The sequence below is a fragment of the Delphinapterus leucas genome, chromosome 5 (genome assembly GCF_059928025.1).
Source record: "Delphinapterus leucas isolate spDelLeu-1000000601 "Yukka" chromosome 5, BTC_Dleu_Yukka2, whole genome shotgun sequence".
NCBI lineage: Eukaryota > Metazoa > Chordata > Mammalia > Artiodactyla > Monodontidae > Delphinapterus > Delphinapterus leucas.
Window position 1 is genome coordinate 102,759,741 of NC_143133.1, and position 22,677 is coordinate 102,782,417.

Genomic DNA, 22,677 nt, shown 5'->3' on the forward strand with positions numbered 1-22,677 from the left:
TAAAATAAAGTTATTAAAATAAAAAGTAATTATTAAGAAAAAATTATAAAAAAAAACTGACGGATAGAAGCCTCGGACAAATGGTGGAAGCAAAGCTATTCAGACAAAATCTCACACGGAAACATACACATACACACTCACAAAAAAAGGAAAAGGGGAAAAAAATCATAAATCTTGCTCTCAAAGTCCACCTCCTTAATTTGCAATGATTCATTGTCTACTCATGTATTCCACAGATGCAGGGTACATCAAATTGATTGTGGAGCTTTAATCTGCTGCTTCTGAGGCTGCTGGGAGAGATTTCCCTTTCTCTTCTTTGTTCTCACAGCTCCCAGGGGCTCTGCTTTGTGTTTGGCCCTGCCTTTGCATGTAGGTCGCTGGAGGGCATCAGTTCTTCGCTCAGACAGGACAGGGTTGAAGGAGCAGCTGCTTCGGGGACTCTGGCTCACTCAGGGTGGGGGGAGGGAGGGGCACGGAGTGCAGGGTGAGCCTGCGGTGGCAGAGGCCGGCGTGCCGTTGCACCAGCCTGAGGCCTGCCGTGCGTTCTCCCAGGGAAATTGTCCTTGGATCCCGGGACCTGGCAGTGGCGGGCTGCACAGGCTCCCCAGAAGGGAGGTGTGGATAGTGACCTGTGCTCGCACACAGGTTTCTTGGTGGCGGCAGCAGCAGCCGCCTTAGCGTCTCATGCCCGTCTCTGGGTTCCGCGTTTTTATCTGCGGCTCACGCCCTTCTCTGGAGCTCCTTTAAGCAGCGCTCTTAATCCTCTCTCCTCACACACCAGGAAACAAAGAGGGAAGAAAAAGTCTCTTGCCTCTTCGGCAGCTCCAGACCTTTTCCCAGACTCCCTCCTGGCTAGCTGTGGTGCACTATCCCCTTCAGGTTGTGTTCACGCAGCCAGCCCCAGTCCTCTCCTTGCGCTCCCACTGAAGCCCAAGCCTCAGCTCCCAGCCCCACCCACCCCGGCGGGTGAGCAGACAAGCCTCTCGGGCTGGTGAGTGCTGGTCGGCATCGATCCTCTGTGCGGGCATCTCTCCGCTTTGCCCTCCACACCCTGTTGCTGTGCTCTCCTCTGCGGCTCCGTTGCTCCCCCCTCCGCCACCTGCAGTCTCCGCCCACGAAGTGGCTTCCTTGTGTGTGGAAACCTTTCCTCCTTCATGGCTCCCTCCCACTGGTGCAGGTCCCGTCCCTATTCTTTTGTCTCTGTTTTTTCTTTTTTCTTTTGCCTTACCCAAGTACGTGGGGAGTTTCTTGCCTTTTGGGAGGTCTTAGGTCTTCTGCCAGTGTTCAGTAGGTGTTCTGTAGGAGTTGTTCCACGTGTGGTTTTGGTGTATCTGTGGGGAGGTAGGTGATCTCTGCGTCTTACTCTTCCTCCATCTTCCCCTCCGACTATTATCTTGTTTATCACTGTTTGTGTGCTCTTTAGTTCTTCTAGGTCCTTTTTAAAGGTTTCTTGTATTTTCTCCATTCAATTTCCAAGATTTTGGATCATCTTTTCTGTCATTGCTCTGAATTCTTTTTCAGGTAGACTGCCTATCTCCTCTTCATTTGTTTGGTCTTGTGAGATTTTACCTTGCTCCTTCATCTGCTACATTTTTCTCTGTCTTCTCATTTTGTTTAACTTACTGTGTTTGTGTTCTTTCCACAGGCTGCAGGGTTGTCATTCCTCTTACTTCTGTTGTCTGTTCTCAGTGGGTGAGGTTGGTCCAGTGGCTTATGTAGGCTTCCTGGTGGGGGGGTACTTGTGGCTACCTTCTGGGGGGTGGAGCTGAATCTTGTCCCTCTAATGGGCAGGACTGTGTCCTGTGGTGTGGTTTGGGATGTTTGTGAGCTTAGTATGACTTTAGGCAGTCTGTCTGCTAATGGATGGGGTTGTGTTCCTGTCTTGCTAGTTGTTTGGCATAGGGCTTCCAGCACTGGAGCTTGCTGTCTGCTGGGTGGAGCCAGGTCTTAGTGTTGAGATGGAGACCCCTGGGAGAGCTCTCACCAATTAATATCCCATGGGACCAGGAGTTCTCTCATGGTCCAATGTCCTGGACTTGGCTCTCCCACCTCAGAGGCTCAGACCTGACCCCCTGCAGGAGCACTAAGAGTTAGCAAGCTGTACGGTGCAGAATAAAAGGAAAAAGAAAAACAAAGAAACAAACAAAACACACAAACAGACAAAACCCCAAGACAACTGGTAAAAGCAAAACTAAACAGACAAAATCACACAAAGAAACTAGCACACACACACTCACAAAAAGAGAAAACAAAGATGAGAGCAACCAAACCAATTTAGAAAACCCGAAAAGAAAACAAACACTAAAAACTAAACTAAAAAAAACATAAAATCAGAAACAAATCAAATGCAGAAAGCAGACTAAAGAAAGGCAATGAAAGCATAAAACAAACACACAAAAATGATCAAAAACATGTAAAGACAAAAGAAAGATGAAAACCAAAAGGAAAATATACAAAACAACAAGGTAGTAAAGTAAAAATAGAAAAATATAAAATATAGTTAAAAATAAAATGAAAACAAAACAAAAGAAAAAAACAAACACAAGGAAAAAACACAATATAACAAAAAAGTACAGTACAAGCAGGAAAAAATAATAAATAAAATTATAAAGATAGTAAAATAAAAGCATAAAAAAGAAAAGAAGTAAATAAAAAATTAAAATTAAAATAATAATTAAAAAAAGAACAACAGAACAAAACAAAACAAAAAAAAGAAGTAGTAATATTTTCCTGTGGCCTTAGCTATCAGTGCCCTTGCCCCCACATTGAGCCACAGCCAATCTCTGCATACCCAGGAAGTCCTCCAATACTTCTAGGTCAGTCTCTGGACCTGCTGTGGACACTGTGGGGCCATCTCAGACTCTGATCTGGCCTTACTCCCTCATGTACTTGCTCCCAAAGTCCACAGTTTTCCCCAAAGTCCACAGCCTCAATTGTGGGAACACTCATAGTCTATTCAGGTATTCCACAGACACGGGGTTTACCAAGCCGATTGTGGGTATTTAATCTGCTGCTCCTGCAGCTGCATGGAGAGATTTCCCTCTCTCTTCTTTGGTCTCACAGCCCCTGGGGTTCAGCTTTGTTTCTGGCCTCACCTCTGCATGTGGGCTCCCCTCAGGCGTCTGGTCCTGACCCAGGCAAGAGGGGGCAAAAGCAGTGGCTGATTAGGGCTCATTTGCTCACTCAGACTGGGGGAGGAAGGGATATGGCAGTCACAATTGGGATGTGTGGGGAGTGCCTGCAGCTGCTGAGGCTGGTGTGAAGTTGCAACAGCCTGAGGCATACCATGCATTCTACTGGGAAAGTTGGCCTCAGACTGTGGGACCCTCAGGAGTGGCAGGCTGCACAGGCTACCAGGAAGTTGTGGACAGTGACCTGCCTTGAACACAGGACTCTTGGTGGCAGCGGTGACGCTCTCTGGGGTCTGAGATAACAGTCACTGCTCACACTAGTTCTTCTAGGTGTTGCTGCCCCTGGAGCACCCCACAACAAAGGTCTCCTGCCTCTCCAACAGGCCCATGTTTTTCCCAGACTCCTTCCTGGCTAGCCGTGTCACACTAACACCCCCCAGGCTGTCCTCATGCAGCCAATCCCAGTCCTCTCACTGGGGTCTGACCTCCAAAGCCCAAGCCTCAGCACCCAGCCCTTACCAGCCCTAGCAGGCAAGCAGACAAGCATCTCAGGTTGATGAGTGCTGGTTGGCACCGATCCTCCTTGTGGGAGTCTCTCCGCTCTGCCCTCCACACCCTTGTTGCTGCCTTCTCCAAGGCTCTGAAGCTCCCCCCACCCAGTCCCCACCAGTGAGGGGGCTTCCTAGTATGTGGAAACTTCCTCCTTCACAGCTCCCTCCCAGAGGGGCAGGTCCCATCCAGATTTCTTTGTCTCTTTTTTTTTTTTTTGCCTTACCCAGTTATGTGGGGATTTTCTTGCCTTTTTGGAAGTCTGAGGTCAATTCTGTAGGTGCTCTGTGGGAGCTGTTCCACATGTAGATGTATTTGTGGGGAGGAAGGTGATCTCCACGTCTTACTCCTCCCCCAGCTTGAAGGTCTCCAAGACATTCCAAATGGCCATGGGAAGGAGTGTAAGGTCCTGGCTCCAGAGTCTGTCACTGTTGGCAGTGGTCAGAACATAGGTGGGATCAGTAGGTGAAACCCGCCTGTTTCCATTCTCAATGTCCTCTTGCTGCAAATGCAAAACAGTCTTCCCAGGGGTAGAATACTTGTGCTGTTACTGGCCAAGAGACGGCTTTTTATCATGCAGAAAGTTTCTGTTGTTATTATTATTTCTGTCTTCTTTTTAGTTTAGCAGTTTATTACAGGCTAGGATAAAGGATACAGATGAACATCCAGTGGAAGAGATGCATAGGGCAAGGTATCAGGGAGGGGAATGGAGCGTCCATGCCCTCTCCAAGCCCAAAACTCTGCCCAAATCTCCATTTGTTCACTGACCTGGAAGTCATTACTTTTTAAATAAGAACCATCAGTGAACCATGAGAGATCAGCATTACCCAAAGAAATTTCCTGCAGATCAACATGAGGAGTCAGGAGATGATTTGTGTTAAGCAGTTGTAAGAGAGAAGCAGATGGAGGGGAGAAGTGTAGCCTAGTTAAGGTTATTTCAACATGAGTTATGTGAGGAGCAGTTAATAAAAGAACTTGACAGGAAGTGAAGTGGCTGACTGAGATATGTTAAATGTGATAAGAATTCAGGAGCACTTCTACTGTATGGGGAATAAAAATGGTTAAGATAATCCTGCATGAGTTTCTCACTGGCCTTAACCAAAAGGACAGTGGCTATAATGGCTCTAAGGCAAAGAGGGTATCCCTCTGTGATAGAGTCCAATTGCTGGCTATAATACCGTATTTTTATACCTGATGGTAGGCCCTGTGTTTTGGGGTGAGTACCCCAAAGGCATTCCCTTCCTTTTTACATATACAAAAGAAAAAGAGGATCTGATAATTGAGATGTCAAGGGAAGCTGGGTTAATCAGACTCCCCTTTAAAGCCCTGAAGGTTTATACTGTCTGCTTCCTCCCAAAAAATTAGGTCCATGTAGCCAATGTTGATTAAAACATACAGAAGTCTAGCCATCAGAGAGAAATTTGGAATCCAATTTTGGCCATAACCAACTAGATTGAAAAAAACCTCACAGTTGGCCTCGCAGTTTGGGAAAGTTAGGGCACCATAAAAATCTATCTGGATCTAGGTGTTGCCCTTGTTCTAATATCAAATACCCTAAATATTAAACCTGGGTTTGGGTAAACTGCAGTTTTTCTTTGGCAAACTTATGTCCTTGTAAGGATAAAAGGTTTAGTAAATGGATGCTGCCTTCCTGTGAGAAAGCTTGAGAAGAAGAGCATGAAGAAAATCATCTACATATTACAACAAAGTAGAACCCCTAGAACTTTATATCATCCAGATCAGCTACAGGATTTGTGAGAAATAGGAAGGATTCAGTAACCCTGAGGCATTACTGTACAGGTGAACTGATTTTTTTTCCAAGTGAAGGCAAAAAATATTGATTGTCTAGCTTCATCAACTGGAATACTAAAGAATGCACTGCATAAATCAATTGCAGTAAAGAATTTACTTCTGGTGGGAAAAGATGTTAGTAATGATTGAGAGTTAGAAACAACAGGGTGTTGAGGGATAACAATGGTGCTTATTGCTCAGAGGTCCTAGACAAACCTCTACATTCAGTGCCTAGATTTTCTCACCAGTAAAATGGGAGTATTACAGAGACTAGTACAAGGGATAATGAGGCTTTGAATCTTATTCTATTATGGGCTGAATGCCTTGAAGGGCTTCTTTACTTATAGAATATTGATTAATTCTGGGAAGAGGTTTCAAACCCTCAAGGTATCTATGTGAATCTTGATTGGAGATGTGCTAGGAGTTTTGCCAACATCATTTGGAGATTTTGCCCATAAGGAAAGTGGTAGCTGATTCAATAGGGACAAATGATCAACATTTCCAGAATCAGCTCTAGTACCATCAGAAATGGAGCAAATAAAAGTTGCCAAAGGTTAATTCACTTGGTTTGTTTATTTGATGACTACTGTCCATTTTCAGAATTAGTTCTCCCTTTTGGAAGAAAGAAACTCTGGCATGATATCTCTCTAAGACATCTCAGTGTAATAAATGGATAAGGGTAGAGGAACTAAGGAGAAAATGGTGGTCTCTCTCAAAGGGTCTAAACAAAAGGGAATGGGTTCAGAGACAGAAACCACTTGAGGTTAATTTGAGATCCCCACTATTTAAACTGTTTTATATTCCAAGTCAGGAACCACTTTATACTGGTGGGGTTGAGCAAGAATAGTGCAGCTCCAAAATCAGTTAGGATTGGAAGAGATTTATTCCCAATCTGGAGAAATGTTTCTCCAAGTTGATTAAGAGTGAAAATTGGGAAGAGCCCCTGTAGTTCCTCAGAGCCCAGTAATTAAAATTGGGAGACACTGGAAAGGCTGATTAGAGAGCTGAAAGAACTTGAAGCACTTAAATTTGTAACACTCTCTTTTCCAATGTCTTGGATCTTTGCAATAAAAGCAGAAATTAGGAAGGGTTTGGTTTTGTCTAGGGACATCGATTTGCTGGAATTGAAGATTAAGAATTTTAGTGGTCTTCATTTTAGATAACTTATGTAGAGTGTGAGAGAGCTGGTTTGCCAGATTAAATCTGGAATGTACCTAGTTTCCCATTTCATCCTGGCCCTTTTTACTAGAAGGGAAAGGCCCATCCATTAACAGAGTTAAAAGTTACTCAGGTGGAATCAACATCTGAAGAAGACCAAAATTTAATTTTAAAATAATCTGAAATTGATTGTAATAGTCATGAACAGATTCAGCAGATTTTTGTGTGCAAGACTGAATTATGTTCAAATCAACAGGCTTTGGAAAAGCCCTAAGAATTGCTCAACAATGTCACCTAGCAATTGCCTAAGCCTGATCATATATTATCAGGCTGGTCTCCCAGTTGTAATTCATCCAATATTGGGCCTGGCCTTCACTAACATGCATATGAACTAACTTATATGAGTCAAGTAAACCAGGCTCATAAGTCTAAATGACTATATTGAATTCCGCAGAAAATCTGTGAGGATATTTGGTTACTGTTTTTTGTTTCTTGTTTTTTGTTTTTTGTTTTTTTTGCTTTTGATGTCTCAGATGTTTATATTGTTTGGAGTTAGATATATATGAAGCACATGATTCTGAAGTTAGGTAAAACAGTGAAGCTTTGTTTTCACTTGAAGTAAAAAAAAAGTTATTAGAAAAAATAGAAATAAATAAATTTTACCCTGTTATTTATTTTATACTTTTATTTCAAGAATATATATTTTGAAAAGAATTTTTTTTAATTTTTACCAAATCACACACTGGACTGATTAGCTGAAGTCACTAAGTTCCAATTAAAATAATTTCATATTCCTAATCAAATATATAATCTTTGTAAACTTTCCTACAAATAAAATTTGTTTTTAAAAAGTTGCTCTCTTTTCATCTTAAATACAGAGAAATAAAAGATCCTTGGTTATTACTGAATTCTAAAGAAGACTTCATTTCAAATAAAGGATGAAATTAATTTTGACTTAGAGACAGAAAAGTCTTTTAAGATCTATACTTCAACAAGTTGTTAATCTTGTGCCACTTTTAGCACTTGTCACACATATAAACAAGGAAATTGGCTCTATCTTATTCTAGCTCTGTATTGAATTAAAAGAAGAGCATGATGTGAAGAAAGAGTAAATTTCATCCTTTCTTTAGTAATGCACATATATTTCCATACATTTCACAATCTAAAGGAGCCTATGAATTCATTCAATAAATACAAAACTATAAATTGTAATTCCAGAAAAGGGAAAGGTTTAAACATTTTTTTCTGATTTCTGATTTTTTGAAACGTAAAATCTGATCATTTTATGTTTGAAGGCTGAAAATTAATTTCATACATTTTATTTTTTTAGCAGGAAACTTCTGTATTAGAAATAAATCTAAATGTTACTTTGGAAAAATCTTTGACTGTGGCTCACAGTTCAGCTTTAGTTCAGGAAATATAAGAAAATAAGGTCTTAGCTTCTGGATCCTCAGAGGCTTAATTTTAAAGGGACATATTCTTATAAGTTCAGAGAAAAACAGACATTTGGCAAGAGAATTAGAATGGGGGAACTGAGGGTATAGAGGTGGTGTAGGCAGCATAGAAGGAAAGGAGAAAGATGGCACTGGAGGTGGACCTGAGTATGAGGAGCTGAGGGAGACAGGCAAGATGACACCAAGGGTGGAGCCTGAGACAAGGAAGCCAAGGAAGAGGTTCATGAGGCTTTGGAAGCCATTTTAATCTTTCTTTGTTTGCCTCAGTTAATCTTAGAATCTTATTTTGCAGAGAGGCAATTTTAGGCTCCTTGTAATGTCTGGAAGCCTCAAAATATAAATTGAAATAGGCATTCCATTCAGTTTTGGAAATTTTAGAGCTATGGTAGTCCAATTCAGTTTTTTTTATCATCTTTATTGGAGTATAATTGCTTTACAATGGTGTGTTTGTTTCTGCTTTATAACAAAGTGAATCAGCTATACATATAAATATATCCCCATTCATTTACATTCCAAAATTGAAGTATAGTTGATTTATGTTTCAGGTGTACAGTAAAGTGATTCAGGTTCTTTTTCAGATTCTTTTCCATTATAGGTTTGTACAACATATTGAATATCGTTCCCTGTGCTATACAATAGGCCCTTGTTTTTTATCTATTTTATATTTAGTCATGTGTATCTGTTAATCCCAAATTCCTAATTTATCCCTCCCTCCCTTCTTTCCCCTTTGGTAGCCATAAGTTTGTTTTCTATGTCTGTGAGTCTACTTCTCTTTTGTAAATAAGTTCATTTGTATCATTTTCTTGGATTTCACATATAAGTGATATCATATGATATTTGTCTTTCTCTGGCTTACTTCACTTAGTATGATAGTCTCCAGGTCCATCCATGTTGCTGCAAATGGCATTATTTCATTCTTTTTCTCATGGCTGAGTAATACTCCATTGTATATATGTGCCACATCTTCTTTATCCATTCATCTGTCGATGGACACTTAGATTGCTTCCATGTCCTGGCTATTGTAAATAGTGCTGCTGTGAACATTGTGGTACATGTATCTTTTTGAATTAGAGTTTTCATCATCTAATGCTATTTATTTAATTTTAATTTTTTTAAGTTTTCTCCATTGTATCCTCTATTTTCATGTAGTTAACCTATTTCAAATGGAGCCCTTCTATACGGTGTGTTTTACACTTCCCCAGGTGTGTTTGTTTTTCACACACACACACCGCATATTATTTTTACAAGAGATAAATAAACTGACACCAGGCACTGGAAATGGATGACCACAACAGAAGCAACAATGACTGCAATTACCAAACACGAAACACACTCACACTATGTCATAATATTGACATTCACTGTATGTCAATATTATATAAACAGGAATCTTCCACTGTAACAGCTCCTTTACTTTGCAGTGAAAATTGATTTCTATAGTTTTTCCCTCTGAGTCTTTGTGGGATTTTTTTTTTTCAATTCAAACAGAAAGTCACAAAAATTCTAATCATCCTCATCAGTTCACTCAGTCCCATGTAATTTTTTTTAACATCTTTATTGGGGTATAATTGCTTTACAATGGTGTGTTAGTTTCTGCTTTATAACAAAGTGAATCAGTTATACATATACATATGTTCCCATACCTCTTCCCTCTTGCATCTCCCTCCCTCCCACCCTCCCCATCCCACCCCTCCAGGCGGTCACAAAGCACCGAGCTGATATCCCTGCGCTATGTGGCTGCTTCCCACTAGATGTCTACCTTAGGTTTGGTAGTGTATATATGTCCATGACTCTGTCTCGCTTTGTCACAGCTCACCCTTCCCCCTCCCCATATCCTCAAGTTCGTTCTCTAGTAGGACGGTGGCTTTATTCCTGTCTTACCCCTAGGTTCTTCATGACATTTTTTTTTCTTAAATTGCATATATATGTGTTAGCATACGGTATTTGTCTTTCTCTTTCTGACTTACTTCACTCTGTATGACAGACTCTAGGTCTATCCACCTCATTACAAATAGCTCAATTTCGTTTCTTTTTATGGCTGAGTAATATTCCATTGTATATATGTGTCACATCTTCTTTATCCATTCATCCAAAGATGGGCACTTAGGTTGTTTCCATCTCCAGGCTATTGTAAATAGAGCTGCAATGAACATTTTGGTACATGACTCTTTTTGAATTATGGCTTTCTCAGGGTAAATGCCCAATAGTGGAATTGCTGGGTCGTATGGTAATTCTATTTGTAGTTTTTTAAGGAACCTCCATACTGTTCTCCATAGTGGCTGTACAATTCACATTCCCACCAGCAGGGCAAGAGTGTTCCCTTTTCTCCACACCCTCTCCAGCATTTATTGTTTCTAGATTTTTTGATGATGGCCATTCTGACTGGTGTGAGATGATATCTCATTGTAGTTTTGATTTGCATTTCTCTAATGATTAATGATGTTGAGCATTCTTTCATGTGTTCATCGGCAGTCTGTATATCTTCTTTGGAGAAATGTCTATTTCGGTCTTCTGCCCATTTTTGGATTGGGTTGTTTTTTTTTTTTGTTATTGAGCTGCATGAGCTGCTTGTAAATTTTGGAAATTAATCCTTTGTCAGTTGCTTCATTTGCAAATATTTTCTCCCATCCTGAGGGTTGTCTTTTCGTCTTGTTTATGGTTTCCTTTGCTGTGCAAAAGCTTTGAAGTTTCATTAGGTCCCATTTGTTTATTTTTGGTTTTATTTCCATTTCTCTAGGAGGTGGGTCAAAAAGGATCTGGCTGTGATTTATGTCATAGAGTGTTCTGCCTATGTTTTCCTCTAAGAGTTTGATAATTTCTGGCCTTACATTTAGGTCTTTAATCCATTTTGAGCTTATTTTTGTGTATGGTGTTAGGGAGTGATCTAATCTCATATTTTTACATGTACCTGTCCAGTTTTCCCAGCACCACTTATTGAACAGGCTGTCCTTTGTCCACTGTACTTTCCTGCCTCATTTATCAAAGATAAGGTGACCATATGTGCGTGGGCTTATATCTGGGCATTCTATCCTGTTCCATTGATCTATGTCTCTGTTTTTGTGCCAGTACCATACTGTCTTGATTACTGTAGCTTTGTAGTATAGTCTGAAGTCAGGGAGCCTGATTCCTCCAGCTCCGCTTTTCCTTCTCCAGATTGCTTTGGCTATTCGGGGCCTTTTGTGTTTCCACACAAATTGTGAAATTCTTGTTCTAGTTTTGTGAAAAATGCCAGTGGTAGTTTGAAAGGGATTGCATTGAATCTGTAGATTGCTTTGGGTAGTAGAGTCATTTTCACAATGTTGACTCTTCCAATCCAAGAACAAGGTATATCTCTCCATCTATTTGTATTATCTTTAATTTCTTTCATCAGTGTCTTATAATTTTCTGCATACAGGTCTTTTGTCTCCTTAGGTAGGTTTATTCCTAGATATTTTATTCTTTTTGTTGCAATGGTAAATGGGAGTGTTTTCTTGATTTCACTTTCAGATTTTTTATCATTAGTTTATAGGAATGCCAGAGATTTCTGTGCATTAATTTTGTATCCTGCAACTTTACCAAATTCACTGATTAGCTCTAGTAGTTTTCTGGTAGCATCTTTAGGATTCTCTATGTATAGTATCATGTCATCTGCAAACAGTTACAGCTTTACTTCTTCTTTTCCGATTTGGATTCCTTTTATTTCCTTTTCTTCCCTGATTGTTGTGGCTAAAACTTCCAAAATGATGTTGAATAAGAGTGGTGAGGGTGGGCAAGCTTGTCTTCTTCCTGATCTTAGTGGAAATGTTTTCAGTGTTTCACCATTGAGGATGATGTTGACTGGGAATGTCATATATGGCCTTTATTATGTTGAGAAAGTTTGCTCTATGCCTACTTTCTGCAGGGTTTTTATCATAAATGGGTGTTGAATTTTGACAAAAGCTTTCTCTGCATCTACTGGGATGATCTTATGGTTTTTCTCCTTCAATTTGTATTATAAATAACAATGGAATTTAGTATGCTATTATACCTTCAGACCTACTGTAGGACATGCTGTTCTTTGCTGTTCCACTTGTGGCAGGATTCATAGTTTTTCTAACAGGTACCGATCCCTATGCCTGATACTGTGAGGAAATGTTATACTTGGGCTCCACTCTTATCTCTCTGAGGCATTTTTTGGTATTGTCTAAAATGTAACTCCATACTGTCAACCTCCAGCATGATACCAGGCACATAATAGAAATCCAATAAATGTTTCACTGTGAGTGGAGTATAAGTTGATAGAGTATTTTTGAAGGTTGATTAGGCAGATTAGATTGATTGAAAATCTTTCAATATTTTAAGTTTGCATCTCTTTCATTCCAGAAATTCTATGTCTAGAAATTTATATATAGCTATACACATGTATAAAGAGGTTCACATTGCAGCCTATTTGCAACAGAGGACAAAAACAAAAAACAAACAAAAACCGCCAAACTGAAAACAACTACAAGTCCGTCAATATTGGACTGGCCATGTAAATTATTTAATGTGACGCAGCTATTAAAGAAAATGGAATAGATGTACGCAAAAACTGACTGGGAAAATCACTATCCAAGACAGATTGTAGACTATGTATAGTATGCTGCTCTTGTATAAAATACGTGATCTCCATTACGTAGAAATACTTACATACAACATACAACAAGTGTGAATGTCAGCACTTGGGAAATATCTGAAAGAACCACACAAGATACTGGGAGAGTGGGACAACTTTCCACGTCCCATATGATTGGAATTCTGAAGGGTACACACACGAACTAATGGACCTCTGCTACCATCTTCCGGCTGAGGAGGGAATTGCAGACGTCAGAATCCTCTTTACTAATAAGTGTCTCAGGCAGCCGGCTTGAGGACGTCATCTGGAAGGCCGGTGGCGAATGCGCAGTAGAAGGAGGTCCGCGAGTTGCGTGGAATTGTGCCTAGGCGCTTGTGTTTCGCGGACTTGTGCTGGGACCGGGGGCGCCGGGCTGGCGACTTTGGCACTCTTGGCGTTCGGTGGGCGGCATCTTGGGGGCCACGTGAGCCAGTGGCATCATGCCCGCGGGCGCTGGGGTCAGCGTCGCGGCTTTTCCGGGGACGTTCGTCGGACAGGACGGATGGCGGAAAGCACATCCTGGAAAGGAAATACGACTTGGCCCCTGGGCGTTGCCGGTGGAGCTCAGAGACCCTGGGGCTGGGCTTCGTCTCTTGTGCTGTCTCCTGTGACTGTTGCCCACGCGCGCTGCCCCGTCCGCGCTGTGCTAGGGGGTATTGGTCGTCTCGCGGCTCAGTTCACAGTAGCTGAAAGGGACAGTGTGTGATGTTCAGATTTCCCCCCATCGTTTTAAAAGGGAGGCTCTGGCCATTGCTCCTCGGGTACAATGCAGAGGGAATGCTTTTTAAGATGGGACTGTCAGTGTTGGGGACACTCCCTAATTGCAAACATGGAGTCACCCTCAATTCCTCAAGCTGTGTTGGTTAGTCACAGAAGATGTGCGTAATAGTTACTGGAACTAAGTTTGAGTGAAGAAACGCACGGGTACTGCCGAATTTTCCATCGAGACAGTTGATTTCTGCTGACTCTTTTATGGTAAAGGGTGTACTGTTGCTTCCTAACCGGTGTTATTTGAGAGATCTACCTCAGTACGTTCAAATGATTAATTTTGAGGCTTTGCTCATGTGTACAGTAAACCCTTTAATTCCCTAAAACCTTCCTTTCCTCCATCTCATACCCCATTAAACCAACTTCAGTTTATCTCCTGAATTTCTTCCGAATGTGTCAACTCTTACTCAACATCCTAATACTGAACTTGCCTGTCTGTTGCAATTAGGTCCTAACTAGTGTCCATATACCTTTTTTCCTTCCAATCCATTCTGCACACAAGAAACATTTAAAAGCAACTTGGAACATTGCTCATAAACATCGCTCAAAATCATTGTTTTGAGAATAGAAAACAAACGGTTGGCCTTTAAGACTCTGCGTTGTCTAGAGTCCTCTCTGCTTCTCTAGCCCCATCTTGTGCCACTATTGCCCTCACCTTCTATGCTTCAGATACACTGAATTAACCTTAGTTCTAACTCATCTTACAGAAGTCAGTTCAGATATTATTTTTCACTGTGATTCCTAGCATTAAGGAATTTTATTATCAGGTTTTGTATAAGGACTAAAAGTAAATTATGAAGTGGAAGAATTGAGTGTAAACTATTTCAGTCAACACGCATGTATTAATGATGTGATACCTTAGTAGTCAACAGTGGGTTAGGTTCTATCAGGGATACAGAAGTTCTGGCCATCTCTGGTTTTAGATATCCCTGATATTTGTTGAGACCGTTGCATTGTTTTGTTGCCTTTTATCTGTTTTCAAGATGGGAGAACAGGAACAAGGGAAGTATAGGTTATTACTAGGTGGGGTTGAATAAGTGGAGCAGCAAAATGCAAAGCAGAAAGAAGAGGGACCTACCATAGAGGGATATGATTTCCCTTTTCAAGGCCCATTCATCCTATGCAGGGAGACAGCCTAACATAAAATTTGCCTAACAAAAAATATATTAACAGGTGGAAAGACTATCTCCCAGTTGAACAGCGGATGCCTGGGACCCGTTTTATTGCTGTCAAAGTTCCATTAAAAAAGGTGAGCAAAAGTTAGTACCGTATACTTCGAGAAATCTGAATTCACCATATAGAGCCCTGGCTATCAACCCCATCGTACTCCATTTTCCATTTTGAGAGCAAATACTTTATACTACCTTTTGCTATACAGAAATGGAATTCATAGATAAATACAACCTACTTTTCTACTTAATTAATAAAAAACAACAATCGAATGCCCTAACTCTAAGTAAAGAATTTATAAGACAGTAATATGTATCTCTGTATGTAAATGTCTGGGGATGACTATACTAGAAATAAAGAAATAGTTACTTGTACCATGAATGCAATAGACTATGGACTTTGATTGATAATGATGTGTCAGTGTTGGTTCATGAATTCTCACAAAGGGAGCACACTGGTATGGCATGTTGATAATGGGGAAGGCTGTGTGGGATGAAGGAGAGAGGGTATAAGTGGGAACTGTGTACTTTTTGCTCAGTTCTGCTGTGAATCTCAAACTGCTCTAAAACTAGTCTACTAATTTAAAACGAAAAGTGTGTTGCTGGCACCTGAATAGCTAAAGAGCTCAATCGAACAGAGTACATAAGTAAGCCAAATACATAAAAGAATATTTAGCGGTGAAAGCCATCCTTCATCTAGGTGGATATTCAAGAAGTATTTATTTATGTGTCTATTTACAGGCACTCTGCTTGGAGCTGGCAGTACAGCGGTAGGCAAAATGGATGTGGTCCCTGCCTTCGGGGAGTTTACAGTCAGGTTAGGAGACCAACATGAAATAAACAAAGATAGAAATAACTATATAGAAGTGAGCTTATTTTCTTCCGTCTAATCCCTCTGGAAGAAAGGATCATAATACCGCTTGTAAACTCCAGAGGAAGAGACTTTACTTTGAAGCTCATATGTTAGCATCACAGGGTTTGAAGAAATGGATAATATAATAAAGGATTTTAAACGCATGTTCTTTCTTATTTTATTCTTTCTGACAGAGATTTGAAAAGAATCTTGCTCCAGGAGAATGTTTCTCCCCCTTGGATCTTTTCTAACAAACTCCAAGAACACAACGAAGAACTAGGGCTGATTATTGACTTAACATATACTCGCCGCTATTATAAGCCAGAGGTAAATGGAACCCGTAATTGAAAATGACCTTCTTTCTGATACTCTGATAATTCGTAGTAGTTCTGTAGTTATCATCTTATGCTAAGGTGAATCCTGGCCTTCTTTCATGGGTTCCAAAAGGGGAGCTAGTGGTTTCCTTAAATACACATTTGTAATTGCTGTTTCAAAATGAGATTAAAGATATGAATTGAACTGTAGTATTTGGCAGTAGGCTCTAGATATGCTTAAGAAGTGCTATAAGCTTCCATGTTCTGTATTTTGAAAATGCAGTAAATTTTTAGTAAGAATAGTAGTAGCCTCAAAGGAAAGCAAGGTATGTCCGTTATGTCTTTGGCACTTACGTTAAGCAGTTGCCTGAGCGTGTTTAAGCATCGGGGTAAAAGACAGTTGTTCTCTAAGTTTTATGCTTTCTTTTCCTAATACCTTCTGATATAGTAGAGAAACCCATATATTCTCTTGGCCCATGTAGGACATACCAGTGCCAAAGAATTACCCTTCTTCTGACCTGTTCCATGGCCTTGGGAGACAGTAACACCTAATGTTTGTTCATATTTGTACAGCGGTTTGCCATTTAGAAAGTTCTTTCATATCCATTGACTTTGTGAATCTTCCCAACAATCCTTTGCTGTTGAAGTGGAAGCAGTACTGATACCTCCTACTGAGTGCTTCCTCTGCACTAAGCTCAGAGGATAGACAACTACAGTTACTAATTTTACGGACGATGAAACTGACTCTCGGACAAGGAAGAATTGAAATTTCAACTCAGTTGTTCCTCTTTTTTCATTGTGGTAAAATATGCATAAATCATATGTATTTTAACCATTTATAAATATGCAGTTCAGTGGCATTAACTACAGTCACAGTGTGGTGTGACTATCACCACTGTCTATGACCAAAACCTTTCCATCATCCTCAACAGAAACTCTGTAACCGTCAAACAGGGACAACCCCATTATCCCTCCCAGCGGCCCGTAGAAACCTCTATTCTGTTTTCTGTCTCTCTGAATTTGCCTATCCTAGGTACCTCGTGTAAGTGGAATCTACAGTATTTATCCTTCTATGTCTGGCTTATTTCACTAAACCTAGTGTTTTCAAGGTTCATCCGTGTTATAGCATGTAACGAAATGCCATTCCTTTTTTGGCTTAATGAATCCCACTGTGTGTATATACCATATTTTGTTATTCATCGGGTGATTGACACTTGGGTTGTTTCCACCTTGTAGCTATTGTGAATCATGCTGCTGTGATCGTTGGTGTACAAATATTTGCTCAAATCCCTGCTTTCAGTTCGTTTAGATGTGCAGTGTAGGTAGTAGCAGAGTTGTTGGATCATACGGTAGCTCTACGTTTAACCTTTGAGAAACTGCCAAACTGTTTTCTGCAGTGTCGTCTTGTCTTTAAACGATTATCACAAATTTTAAACATGTACAAAAGTATAAAAATACTGTGAGTGTTGCTTGTATACCCATGATCTCATCCAGCTTTAATATTTACCAACTGATGGCTGTCATGTTTTATCTATACCCCCACCTGTTTCACCCCATTCCATATTATCTGGAAGCAGCTCCGAGACAACATGTAATTACACCTATATATATTTTTTAATTAATTAATAATTATTATTATTATTTATTTATTTATTTTTTGCTGTGTTGTGTCGTCGTCTCTGTAGGAGGGCTTTCTCTAGTGGCGGCAAGCTGGGGCCACTCTTCATCGCGGTGCGCGGGCCTCTCACTATCGCGGCCTCTCTTGTTGTGGAGCACAGGCTCCAGACACGCAGGCTCAGTAGTTGTGGCTCACGGGCCTAGTTGCTCCGTGGCATGTGGGATCTTCCCAGACCAGGTCTCGAACCCGTGTCCCCTGCATTGGCAGGCAGATTCTCAACCACTGCGCCACCAGGGAAGCCCCAGCTATATACTTTTGGTACGTATCTTTAAAATATAGGACTTTTATTCCTTAATATCATTTTTAATAGTAAATACCCAGTGAGTGCTCAAATTTGCAGTTGTCTCCTAAATGTCATAAAAAATTGTTTTTAAGAATTTTGAGTTAGATCCAAATAAGGTCCACACTTTGCCGTTGATGGTTAGGTCTCTGAAGCCTTATTTACTCTCTAGGTTCTCCCTCCATGTCTCTCTCACTTTTTTTTTCCCCCCTTGAATTTTATTTTTAAAGAAACCAGGTAATTTGTCCCGTCTGGATTTTGATGATTATATTCACCTCTGTAAGTGAAGTGGCACAGGAATGAATACTGGCCTTGCCTGTCGTTGCCAGGATTAACTGAATAGTGCCTTAGCTGCCCTGGTGCTCAGGTGTTGAGTACGCGGTGATTTACATACCAGGCCCTATTCGTGGGCCTCCTGATGCAGCAGTTCCCTTGGCTCTGCCCCTGTCGTCAGCTGCCCCTAGGATAACTCTGAGCCCTAGCCACCTCTCTGGTAGATTTCCCTATCCCCCCACTATAATCACACCTGGATATGGCAACTCAAACCTTTCAGAGATGTGTCCTGAACCTCTGGTTTTCTTAAATACCTATCTGGTGGTTGTGAGACTTAAGGCCAACCTCCCCAAGAGACTTTTTCTATTTCTCCTAGTAAACCTAGGGTCACCTTCTGTCATCTTCAACTCTACTCAAATTTGGTTCTTTCAACCCTGACCTCTGACCCTGCTTTTTACTTCTGCCATTTCATCCTCACTCCTGCTTCCTTTCATAAATCCATAAATCTCTTTTGGCCTTCCTAGCCCTGGGCCAAGTTCCTTCCTCTTTCCTCAGTTTTTACCCCTTTCCTTCATTCTCCCATCCAACTTTCAGTCCTTCCTTTCTCATGCAGACTTTGATTCCAACCCCATCAAAAGCAAAACAAAACAAAACAAAAAAACACGCCGCAGTTAGCAGCATCTCAAAATTCAAAAGGTTTATTACTCATCTATTAATTCTATTGCCTTTTTTATTCAGTTTTATTGTTTTAAAATATACCAATATAAATAAATTTATGCCTGTCTTATCTGTATATGGAAGAAGAGCTGGTCCCCAAGGTGGCACCAACAATCCTAGCAGCTGTTACTTTACATATCCGTAGTAGTCAGCAATTTCCATTTCTTTTTGCCTCTCAATGAAAAATTGCACTTTCCCCAAAGAGGTGTATTTGGCAGCATTCTCACGTTGTTGTTGAGCCCGCCTCTTCATGGCCTCCCGCTCGGGCCTCTGCTGTAGTTCGATGGGCTTTGACATTACTGGCTCAGGAACATTGGGTTGCCTCCATGGAACTGGTTTCTTGCTGAAGTCTTGGAGTAGAAATGGGGTTTGGAGCTTGGCTGGGGACTGGCGCTTAGTCACAGCAGGGGGAACAGGCTCCCGCTGGAGAGAAGTGCAAGATGAAGTTTTGTAGGGTGCAGGCCTAGGAGCAGCAGACTGAGGGACACTAGGCTGGGTATGGTCGGCCCAACCCGGTTGGGTTGGGTTGGTCACAGTTGGCTGAGCTGGTTTGGCAGGACCTGGCAAAGAGGCAGGAGCTGGCTGGGAAGAACTGACTGCAGCAGGTTGAGCTGAGTTAGCAGAAGCAGGGTGGGCACGGTCAGCAACAGCAGGCCGATGGGAGGCCGGAGACTGTGGCCTCCGAGGAGCAGGTCGAGCTTGAGGCTTGTCCCAGGCAGAAAAAGGCAGAGGTGTCAACTTGACCTTCCCAGGAGGCAGCAGCACATACTGGGATGGAGATGGACAGTCTTTTTCAGCACTGCTGTCTGGTTTCTGGGCTTCGACTTGAGTTTTCTCAGGGCCCTTACCCTCACGTGGGGTATTCCGCCATGGCTGGATAGCTGGGGGTGGCTGGGGGTCTTTAGGGTTGCTTGACTTTCCCAAGACCCGACAGGAGGAGAGCCCAGTTCTCTTATCATTCTTCTCCCCCAGTGCATGAAAAACCTTCACAGCCTCCAGCATGCGCACGCGTAGGGCGGTTCGAGGCTTTTTAAAGCTCTCTTGGATAAGCTCAGTTTGGTGTTCCTTTCGCTTCGTCTGGGGAATTGTTGCCTTCTCTCCTGCCTTGACTTTGTTCCCTGACTGCTTATTCTCGTCAGCCTTCTTTCTTCCTCTGGTCCTTTTGGTCTTTTCCTGCCCGTGGCTCTTCGTTTTGCTGATCTTTCTGGATGCAGCTTTCTGAGGTTTGCCTTTAGAATCCTTGGCCGTGTTCACAGGAGCCCTGTCACTGACGGCAGCATTGCATAGAGCCACTTCTCCCCCTAACAGGCACTCTGGATTCTTTGGCTGGATTTTGGCCTTGGGAGCAGCACTGATAGGCTCAGAGGCTTTATGTTTGTTCTTCCTGGGTTGATCAGAGGGAGCCTTTATGACGCTTGGCTTTTCCCGCACCTGATTCACCTTAATGGCTCTGTTGTCTTTGGCTTTGATCACGTTGGGACCTTTGGATTGATGAGGATCTTTCAAAGAATTAGAGAGCTGGGGAAGGTGAATTCCCTCCGCCAGTGTAGTAACGTCTGCAAAACCACTGCTAGATTCCATCCCATTTTCAGGTGTCCCTAGGTCCTCAAGACTCAGGCTGTTCTTTCCCAGATCAGCATTTTCAGAGGCAGGCTGCTCCTCTTGGCTGAGGGGATCAGTGCAGGCCAGGAGCTGGTGAATATCAGGGATTTCTTGACAACTTGTTTCTGTGATGGGTTGAGCATACACAGGGTAGTAGATTCCAGAGGTGGAAGGTGGTGGTTGGATATTTGTGGGCTGAATCTCCCTTAGTACCATTCCCATTTCTGGTTGCACAGAGGCCCTACTTCCTGTGTATGACACAGAGCCGTAGGATTGCAGGCAGGAGCCAAGTTCTCCATACAGTGAAGACCCCACTGTGCCTTGGCTATAGTAATATACCTGCCTTCCTTCCTGGTAGGGAAGTGACAGGCTGTGTCCCTGATTGGGAATTTGAGATGGTGTTCCCTGAGCAAGCCTGGCAGAAAGTGATGGATATAGAGGGACCATGTTATTGGGGTCTGCAGTTTTATCATACTGGGCTGCCATAAACATGGAGGAAGCAGCTGTGTGCTGGTCAGTGACGGCCAGAGTAAAGCCTCCGAGTGGAGAAGAATTCTTTTCAGTGCTTCCTGTGATGTCCCAGTCAAGAACACCTGGATAGGAAGCAGCTGAAGTGGAGATCTGGCTCTGGTCAGTAACTCCAGATAAAGTAGTGGTGCTAGACTGTTGGTGAAGGTAGGCACTACACGTGTGTCTGTGTCTGGAAGGAGGTACCTACCGGTAGCTGACGCCGAACTGACGGCAGGAGCAGAGACTCTGGAGAAGTGGCAGGCACTTCCTGTCAGGGAGGTTGCATTGCTCACCACAGGAAGAGAGTGCTGCAGAGAATTTAGAGTTCCAAGTAGAAATGGATTTTGGAAATTTTCTGTAAAGAACAAGAGGGTCATGAAAACATCAGGGAGATTGATGAATTCTCACTATGTTTGAGGAACAGCATTACCTTAAGGTTCTTGCTATCAGGACACCTCTAATGCCAATACTTACTGAGAAACCAAAAATCAGACCGTTATGATGGTTGTAAGGACTGAGCAGTTTTACGCTCTTCTGTATTAACTGCCTGTGCTGCCATGTTGGGCACAGATGGGCAGAAGACCCAAGCGGTATGGCTCAGACATTGTTCTCTAGGCTGGACGCAACCTTCTCCCTGCCCTATCTTTCCCTTCAGCCTGCACTAGTATTGACTTGTATGCTGTTTCCTAGACTGGAAGCATTTTAGAACTCGGAGGTCCTTAGAGAACTTCCTATTTTCACAGTCTCATTTCATGAGGAAGGAAACTGAGGCTCAGGGAGGTCGGGTTGACTTGTTCAAGTTCTCTCATTATGTTAGTATCCTTACCAGGTTTCAGAACCTAAGTATCCTGACTTCCTTGCCAGGACGCTACTCTGAGCACGATACTGCCAGAAAGCAGGAGAAATAGAACTTACACTATAGGCAGTTTTTTTTGTCCGTTAGAAAACAGTACGGCTATTACCATCGTGATCTTCAGTGTCTCACTTTGCTTGTGCGGTTCCCACGCTATTACCTAGAGTTCACGTATAGCTCAGTCCAACTGGTAAATTTAAAGAGTCATTTTTACCCTCTTCAAGCCTGGTTTCTCATCCTACCTCAAAATGATTACCCGAAAGAGAATTTCTTAAGTGCTTTTGGAAAGAAAAATGTTATCTGATTTCTTCACATTACTCATCTGTAAAGTGGTTATAACACCAGCACCAGTAATAATAGCAGTAATAATTAACCCATGAATAAACTGGCCTATTGTGTATGATTTATATGGAGGAAGATACAGTAAGTTCTAGAAAGACCAAGAAAAGTCATGAAAAACATATTACATCACGAAAGAGAAATACCTAGTTATGAAAACTGGGGTATGTGGCAAGTATCAGAGCATAATGAGTTCACTAACAAATGACATTCTGTACCATACATGCAATGTGATGAAAGTGAATTTTGCCCACTGTATTTTAGTGAATACTGTTAACCCAGAAACACGATAGAAGGTGATTTTGAATGAATTCCTAGCCAGTACATACAGACAGAGAAGATATATCCGTAAAAATGCCTAAAGAGCAACAAATCAATCAATGTGAGTGTATAGGTAGCCACAATATATGCAGACAAGTATTTCAATGAAAACTGGTACAAAGCAGACAGCAAAATAATAAGTGTAAAAGAATTTCATTATTGTGCCCATTCATATTTTTACCCAGCAAGTAACAGTATTCAGCCTGGTAGAAATATATGTTTCAAAGAATAGAAATATATAATAAGCAGAAAGGAAGCTTAAAAAGTATCAAGAAGGTTTTTGTATTTATCCTAGAACTTAGATT

General features: G+C 41.7%; 1 pseudogene; it reads right to left on the reverse strand.

The window, feature by feature from the left end:
* Nucleotides 1–16,103: 16,103 nt before the first annotated feature.
* Nucleotides 16,104–22,058, reverse strand: LOC149749200 (uncharacterized protein C2orf78 pseudogene; annotated as a pseudogene).
* Between the last annotated feature and the right edge of the window lie 619 nt (nt 22,059–22,677).